The sequence below is a fragment of the Nannospalax galili genome, unplaced genomic scaffold (genome assembly GCF_000622305.1).
Source record: "Nannospalax galili isolate Female #2095 unplaced genomic scaffold, S.galili_v1.0 scaffold974, whole genome shotgun sequence".
NCBI lineage: Eukaryota > Metazoa > Chordata > Mammalia > Rodentia > Spalacidae > Nannospalax > Nannospalax galili.
Genome location: NW_008335438.1, coordinates 1,421,395 through 1,429,321, shown reverse-complemented (window position 1 = coordinate 1,429,321; position 7,927 = coordinate 1,421,395). Strand labels below are relative to the sequence as shown.

Sequence of the window (7,927 nt, the reverse complement as noted above, 5' to 3'; positions counted from 1 at the left end):
AAAGAAAAACATATATTTTATTTATTTTTATTTTATGTGCACAAGTGTATTGCCTGCATGTATGAGTGCACCCATGTTGTACAATGCCATGGAGGTCAGAAGAGGGCTTCGAATTCCCCTGGAACTGGAGTTAAGGACAGTTCATAGCTGCCTTGTGTGTGCTGGGAATCGAACCTGGGTCCTCTGCAAGAGCAGTCAGTGATCTTAACCGCTGAGCCATCTCTCCAGCCCAACCCTAAAATCTTTTAAGTATTAGATAAAAGCTCCCAAATATTTTCGACATTTTTGGCCTTTGGAACGGAGTATGTTGCTAAAAGGCCTAAGGACATTGTGAGTTTTAGCGAAGAAACTGGCTACTTTTCTTTGGGGTCTTTTTACCCTAACTGCCTGGCCAATTCCTACCTCCTATTCTTATCCCAACGCATGTTCTTAGCACACTGATTGAAAGTCAGCATCTCTACTTTTTAAAAAGGTCCTCATGTGATTTTCACTAGCAGCCAGAGCCGAGAACCACTCTCAGGGTTAAACTGATGAATATGCTTCTGAAGGGCTTTTCAAAAATAAAAGGAGATTTAGAATTGCTGCACATTTCCTTTTAGACAGTCTCAAAAGACGATGGTACCTTGAAGGGTAATATTCAAACTTATTGAACCCAAGACTGTTGTACAAAATATCTATTAACATAGATGGGGGCTGATTTTGTTATATGGAAAGTAATAATGAAACTTGGCCTCACTTTTAAATAGAAATCCTTACACAGTTAACTCTGAAGGACAGAGGATAAAGTCCTTTCCACTGTAAGGATGGAGACTCCCTGCCATCATACTCCTTTAGCTCAGAACAAAGATCTATGACATCATAGTTGGAAGGGACCGTACATGCTACCTAATATGCTCTGAACACACACACACACATGAGACCTAGCATCCTCTCAGGTGGTCATTCAGCTACAGATTGAACAGTTCAACCCTAAGAGATCTCATTCCTTTCCAAGACAACACATTTCATTGTTGGGCAGATCAAGCTATCTTTATATGGGTCAGAATTAGCCTTCCTCTGACTTCTACTTGCTCACAGCTGCGTTGTTGTCTAGCATAATAGTATAAAGTCTCCCCTTTCAAATGAGTGTCCTTCAGCATAGTATTTAGCTGGAACATGGTACATTACAGCGAACCCAGGATGATAACAGGAACCAAGAGACTGGGATTTGAAATGCAGCTCTGCCTCAGACTTTATGACATAGCAATTAAAGTCCCTCAGGCTTGACTTTCGTCCTGAGTATGAAAAAAACATAAAAACAAAGACAATGAAGAACTGGAATAATTGTTAGCATAGAATTAAAACTATAGTGGTTTGTTACTGTGAAGTACTGTACAGATACAAGAGGCTGTGTTTGTAGTACTTTAAGGTACAATATTTTTATATTTGAACAATTGTTTGGACAGTTGCATCATATATTCCACTTCTCTTCTGAGGCTAGGTGTACTGGAGTTGCTAAACAGGAATGTTAATGACACTGAGCATTCCACAATACCCCTGTCTGCCACTTGCTTCAGTGACTTACTGAATCACAGGTCAAAGTCTTTCAGGATGGCCTGGGCAACAGTAGGCTGATGCTACCTGCTAATTTTGGAACACACCAGAAAAACCAAAGAACAGTGGCCTCAGAATCAGAAGATCTGACTAGAACCTGTCATTCACATGTGGGTGGCCTTGAACAAAGTTGCTTGCTTCGATTTTAGCACCCATGGAAGAAGAGAACCAAGGTGCTGTCTTACACGTGGTGCTATTAGGATTAAGTAGCACACACCAAGCTCTCAACAGTAAGTTTTGTTCATTTCACTGACATTTTCACTGGAATATTCTTTAAATGGTGAGACTCCTTCAAAGGTGTTATATGTGCCTAAGGTCAGCAGAATTTCATATTCTTGGACTCCATGTAGATGGAGTTCCAACTCTGCCGTCAATTCATCAATTGTCTCTGTGACCCATGTACCTCACTTCTTAGGCCTTTGATTTCCTTCCTTCCTTCCTTCCTTCCTTCCTTCCTTTCGAGATGGAATCTCACTATATAATGTAGGCTGACCTTCACTTCATCTGTAGACCAGGTTGGCTTCAAGTTTATGATAGTCCTGCCTCAGCCTCCCCAAATGCTAGGTATATGTTATTATACTGGCTGGATAAGCTAATCTTCAATTACTGTGATTCTGGGACCTCTAATATCCACATTGCTAATAAAATTGAGAAGAAAAATTTAAAAGTAAACTACTTCCTAGGAACAATTCAGTTATTCTGTAATCCCTAAATACTCTGATTATAAAAACAATGTCTTCAATTTGCAAAGTTGCATAAAAAATGACTCTCTGTAAGAATACACATTTGTTTCTAACTTAGTTCTGCTAACCACATTCCCAAGGTCAGGTAACAGAATTTGTAAAAACTCAGTAGAAAGAGACATTTCTCCAAAGAAAATATGCAAATGCCAATAAGCCCAGAAAGATGTTTTCCATCATTTAGCCATTAGGGAAATGTAAATCAAAACCACACCAGTGTTATCAAGGGAGAAATAGGGAAAATGGGGGTACTTTAACTGGGGAGGGAGGAGGAAGGGCTATACAGGGGGAGAGGGGAGATACATAAGCTTAGGTGGTGTAAAAAAGCCAGCAGGAAATGTATTAATCCAAAAGTCTACGGAAACACATGCACACACACACACACACACACACACACACACACACACAACACACACACATTTGCATGTGTATAGCTGAAGGCTATATAACAAGAAACAATGCCAGACAGAAGAAACCTCCCTTTGAGTTGTTGGTCAGGGTAGTCCAAGAGACTCCCAAAATAAGACAGGCTATTGCCACAACCCTTGATTATCTCCCAGAACTTGAAGATAAGACCCTATTGCTGAAGACAGGACATACTTCACACTCAGGACTTGGAGCAATAGAGTTGGAACTGAGCTGGCAGACTAGCTCTTATAGTATGAGAGGATACTACACAAGCTGCTAAAAAGGGGGAAAAAATTTAAGCAATGATCCAACGCAGCTGTAAAGTCTAATAACCACAACAATGACTGGCATAGCAAACTATCTCTATTGGAGCAGGAGTGGCATTTTTACCTTAGAGTTAATCAACAACTATCTAAGTGGACTTAAGGCCTAACCAATGGGAGGGAACTCATGTGTGGTACTATAAACAGCCAAATACAATGGCTGGAGAGGTCATAGAGAAAAACCTATGTCTGTGATATCCCTAGACAAATGTAATTTCTTACTGTATGCTAAATAAGTATCCTTTTAGTCAGAGACAAATTTACCTCTCACTACTCAGCAAAGAAACTTCTTTTTTGCAGTAGATGGAGACTATTACAGAGTTCCACTACTGGCCAAACACAGAAAAATAAGTGTCTGTGAGATGCCCAATCCTAAGTGACACATCTACAATGCAATCTTTATATCTAAGGCTCAGGGAACACAGAGTAATGGGGATAGAGAGAATATTAACGTACCTCTTAACTCTCACTGGTGAAGCTTCCTCATGCAACAGATGATGATTAACAAATAAGCCACAATTGGCCAAAATGTAGAGAATAAGAGCCTGCAGAGTGTGTGTCCCTATATAGGACTCCTATTAAACATCCGCCACCCAGGGCTCAGGGACCATTGGAAGAGAGGGGACACAAAGACTGTAAAGAGCCAGGAATGGTGGATGACCACAAGGAAACAGAGTTTTCCAGGTGGGGGTTGGGAACTTGCTCATTTGAACTCACAGCAATGGTGACAGCATGTACATGACCCATGCAAACTCAAACCAGACAAAAACCAGCATAGAACTGGGGAAATGAGTAAGAGGTCCCAAGTTTAGCTGAGGAACTATTGACGACTGATCACTGCTAGGTGAGGGAGAGTTGGTCTTCTTCAAGGAAGTGATGCTACATAGGTTGAATCCAGTGGATGGACTCACACCGAAGGACATTTGGAGACACATACTTGACTTGATGGGTCTTAGCATATATGACAGAATTTGACAGGGAGACTTGGGGGGGTGCGGTTAGGGGAGGGGATCTATATATGATCAAGATGTATGAAATGCACAAAAAAATAAAAAAATTTAAAAAATGGTTAAGATGGTAACAACAACAACAACAAAAAACCCACAAGACCTTCTCTCATGCTCACTGGACAACTACAAAAAAAGACAGATAACAACAAGTGATGGTGAAGATGTAAAAAAACTGGAACCCTAATTCGGAGCTGGAAAGAATGTGAAAGAACATCCTTTTTTAGAAAATACTCAGCAGTTCTTCAGAAGTAGAGTTATGGATTAGCAAGTCTATTCTTAGGTATAAAGGAAGGAGAAATAAAAGCGTAAGTCCAAACAAAAACTTGTATGTGAATGTTCTTAACAGTATTATTCACAATACTCAAAGAGTAGAGACAATTTGAAAGTCCATCAATTGATAGCAAATAGATGAATAAAATGTGTGTGTATATTTAACAGGATATTATTTGTCAATAAAAAGATATGCAGTATTAATACATGCCACAACATGGATAAACAATGAAAATACACTAAGTGAAAGAAGCCAGACACAGAAGACCATATAAGGTAGGATTCCATTCATGCGAAATGTCTACAATAGGAAATCTAGAGAGATAGAAGGACGATTAGTGGTTGTCAGGGGCTGGCAGGAAATGAGGAATGACTACTAACCAGTATCAGAGTTGGGGGGTGATAAGGATGTTCTAAAATTGACTGTGGTGATGGTTCAACAACTAAGTGCATACACCAAGAACCACTGTACTGTACATTTTAAATGTGTGAATTACATGATATGCAAATCATGTCTCACTAAAGCTATTAAAAACTCAATACATGCACATAATCATTAAACCATAGGGATCAAGGACCAATTAAATTTAAATCAGAGTGCAAAGAATATATGTTTATATAATAAATAGCATTGTATATAGATAATTGCTTTATATGTTCAACTGCTTTAAATCCATTTTTTTTACATTTGGATCATTTTTCAAGGAGAAGCTGAATTTTAAGGAAGTAAATAATAAACAAGGCTATTGTGGCATAGGAAACACATTTCTTTTACTACCCAGGATTGACTCAACGGTGCGAAATGCTATTTAGAAAAAGAATGACAAATTTTGAATGAGAAAATGTATTTCATCGTGGAAGATAAAAGTCTTTCTTCTCTATAGTGAATACAGGTAATTTCAGAAGCAGCAACTCCTAATTATTCTGTGTTGAAAAGCTAAAAAAAAGGTTCATATTGAAAACAGTGACCTCCAGTTTGCTCTGTGAATGAAGGCAGACACAAATTCTCATTTTCCTAGAATCCTGGTTGATAAGTGCATTGGGGAAAAGCAGGCATTTCTTCATTACAGTGCAGTGGACTGTTCATTTAAATAACAATAACCAGCATAAAAGCCACAAAAGCATTATCTAGCAATTCTACCGCGTTGAAATGCATTATTAGTGCTAACAATGCCAAATACAGTAAATAAATGACTGTCCCCTTATTTCCAGCATCATTCCTGCTTACTTAGCTTTATGAAAGGGGTGCCATCATTATTACTGGTACATTCAACAACTTGGACGGCACCATTTGCTTGGATAACTCTTGAACTGGGAGGGCTTTTAAAATGGAGTTAAAGCCTTTCCTAGCTTATGTAAGGAAGAAAAAAAAATCTTCTAACCTGGTACTTATGCATCATATATTTGTAATGGAAAATATTTGAAGAACTCAGTTTCTATTCACTGTGCCTGTGTAAAAACTAAAGCCTTCATTAAGGACAACATACTTAGAATGTATTAGAATGGAATGGTTTACACCAGTAATTTAACTTTAAATCTTACTAAGAACATGCTAATAGTCTTGCCTTTTGCTTTTCCTTCACTCTCTGAGATATCTAAAATCCCATGCAAAAGCCCTAATCAAGTTTTGTTCTGAGAGCAATCTTCAATCTACCACATACAGAGTGAATAAAAGGAGATATTTGGAATCATTTATTCCCGAGTCTCTAGTTTGATGCAGTTAGGGATGATTTGGAACACAGTAGTCAACAGGGGAAGAGGAGGAAGAGACCTGAGTAGAGACACCCATCATGAACTACACAGAGGACAAGGAACATTTGGAGCCAAGTCTTTCAACCCACGTCCTCCAGACATGCACATAAAGTAATGGAGGAAGATTCCTTATAAATCAACAAGCAACATCCTAATCCAGGCATGATTCAGAGCTTATAATTCTTTATCAATGAGTCACTGCTGCCCTCAATGGAACCTCTAGATTTTCCACATAGCAGAGCTCAGGCAAGAAAAGATGCAGAGAATGGCTATGAAGCTGCACTTAGGCAGCAAGGCTGGCCTGTCTGTCTCACTGCTCCCCACCATGCCCTTTTTTGCTCCAGAGCACTGAGGAGTCTGTAGCTCTGAGCACAACACACCGTTTTCTTTAAAAATTTTTGATTTGTTTATTTTTATTTTATGTGTATGAGTGTATTGCCTGCATGTATGTAAAGTGCACCATGTTGTGCAATGACTGTGGGGGCCAGAAGAGGGCATTGGATCTCCTCGAACTGGAGTTATGGACGGTTGTCAGTTGCCATGTGGGTGCTGGAACTGAACCAGGGCTGGCATGTGACAATAGCCAACAGGGCTGCCATGTGACAATAGCTGGTGGCCAGTGAGTGTGAATAGAAGAGTAGTGAATTCACCAACAAGACGGCTACAAAAGCTGACTGGGAAAGAGCACTTTCCATGTATTTCAAATATTTCTTGCTCTTCCTTGATCTCAACTGGAACCTCTCTTCATCATGTGAACTCTCACACAAGCGATGCATCAGAACTTCTTTTCTGGCATCCTCCCTTGCTTTGGACCCTCTTGAGACCCACATCTTCCTCCTTGGACCCATCTCTTCTACCTTGGCCCTTATTGGATCCCTTTTTCGATGGTCTGCTCCCAGCTGGCAGGTTCCTAGGCTGATTCACATCCCAAGTGCCAAGAATAGCTCTTCTTACACTTGCAGTAGGTTCAGTAAAGCAGAGTGCCTTCCCAGCTCAGTGTACTTACAAAGTAGTTGCGAGGCTCCACAATCTCTTCCCTGGGGTTACAGATCTGCCTCCAATAAGTCTACAACACAATGGCCTTAGATATGTGCAACAGGTGACATCAAGATGCAATGAAATGATGTAAACGTAACCTGCCAAAGTCCTCAGAAGCTTACTGTGCCCTTGAAGTAGGTCATCCTCAGGAACTGTTGCTTTTCATCTACCCAGCAGGTGTGTGTCATCAAATAAATATCAAAAAATGTCTTCCAGCCAGGAACAAATTTCTGGCAAGGCAAAGAAGCTCACAGGTTTGCCGACTATAGTTTCTGATGGAGGGATGCCTTGTGAGATGCTTTTTCTAAACATGAAGTTTCCTATCTCTACTATTACTGTCTTCTCTCCCATCTGTCCATTACTCTTAGCCTCCCAGCTACCAAGTTTCCAGAAGAAAATAACTTCAGCTCTATAACTTCATTCACAAAGGTTTTAATGAACAGGATCTTTGAAGCATGGTATCAAAATTTTTTCTTCCATAAAATTCTGTGAGTTTTAAAAACATTTTTAGTAGGGGCTGGAGAGATGGCACAGAGATTAAGAGTGCATACTGTGGGGGCTGGAGAGATGGCTCAGCAGTTGAGAACACTGGTTGTTCTTGCAGGAGACCTGGGTTTGAATCCCAGCACCCACATGGCAGCTAACAGCTGTCCGTAACTCAAGTCCCAGGGGATCCAACAGTCTCTTCTGACCTCCTTGGGTGTTGCACTACACGGGTGCACATACTTACATGCAGGCAATACATGCATACACATAAAATCAAAAAAAAATCCACCTGCCTATCCTCATCAGC

General features: G+C 40.0%; 1 protein-coding gene and 1 long non-coding RNA gene across 5 annotated transcripts in view; one reads left to right on the top strand and one right to left on the bottom strand.

Annotated features, from left to right (window-relative positions):
- Positions 1-7,927, bottom strand: part of Vti1a (vesicle transport through interaction with t-SNAREs 1A) — a 368,172-nt gene that overhangs the window by 91,410 nt on the left and 268,835 nt on the right. The gene's annotated exons all lie outside the window — the stretch shown is intronic.
- Positions 1,602-7,927, top strand: part of LOC115069827 — an 18,806-nt gene continuing 12,480 nt past the window's right edge. Inside the window, exon 1 of the long non-coding RNA XR_003849058.1 lies at positions 1,602-1,823. This is a non-coding gene — a long non-coding RNA (uncharacterized LOC115069827). The remainder of the gene's footprint in view (positions 1,824-7,927) is intronic.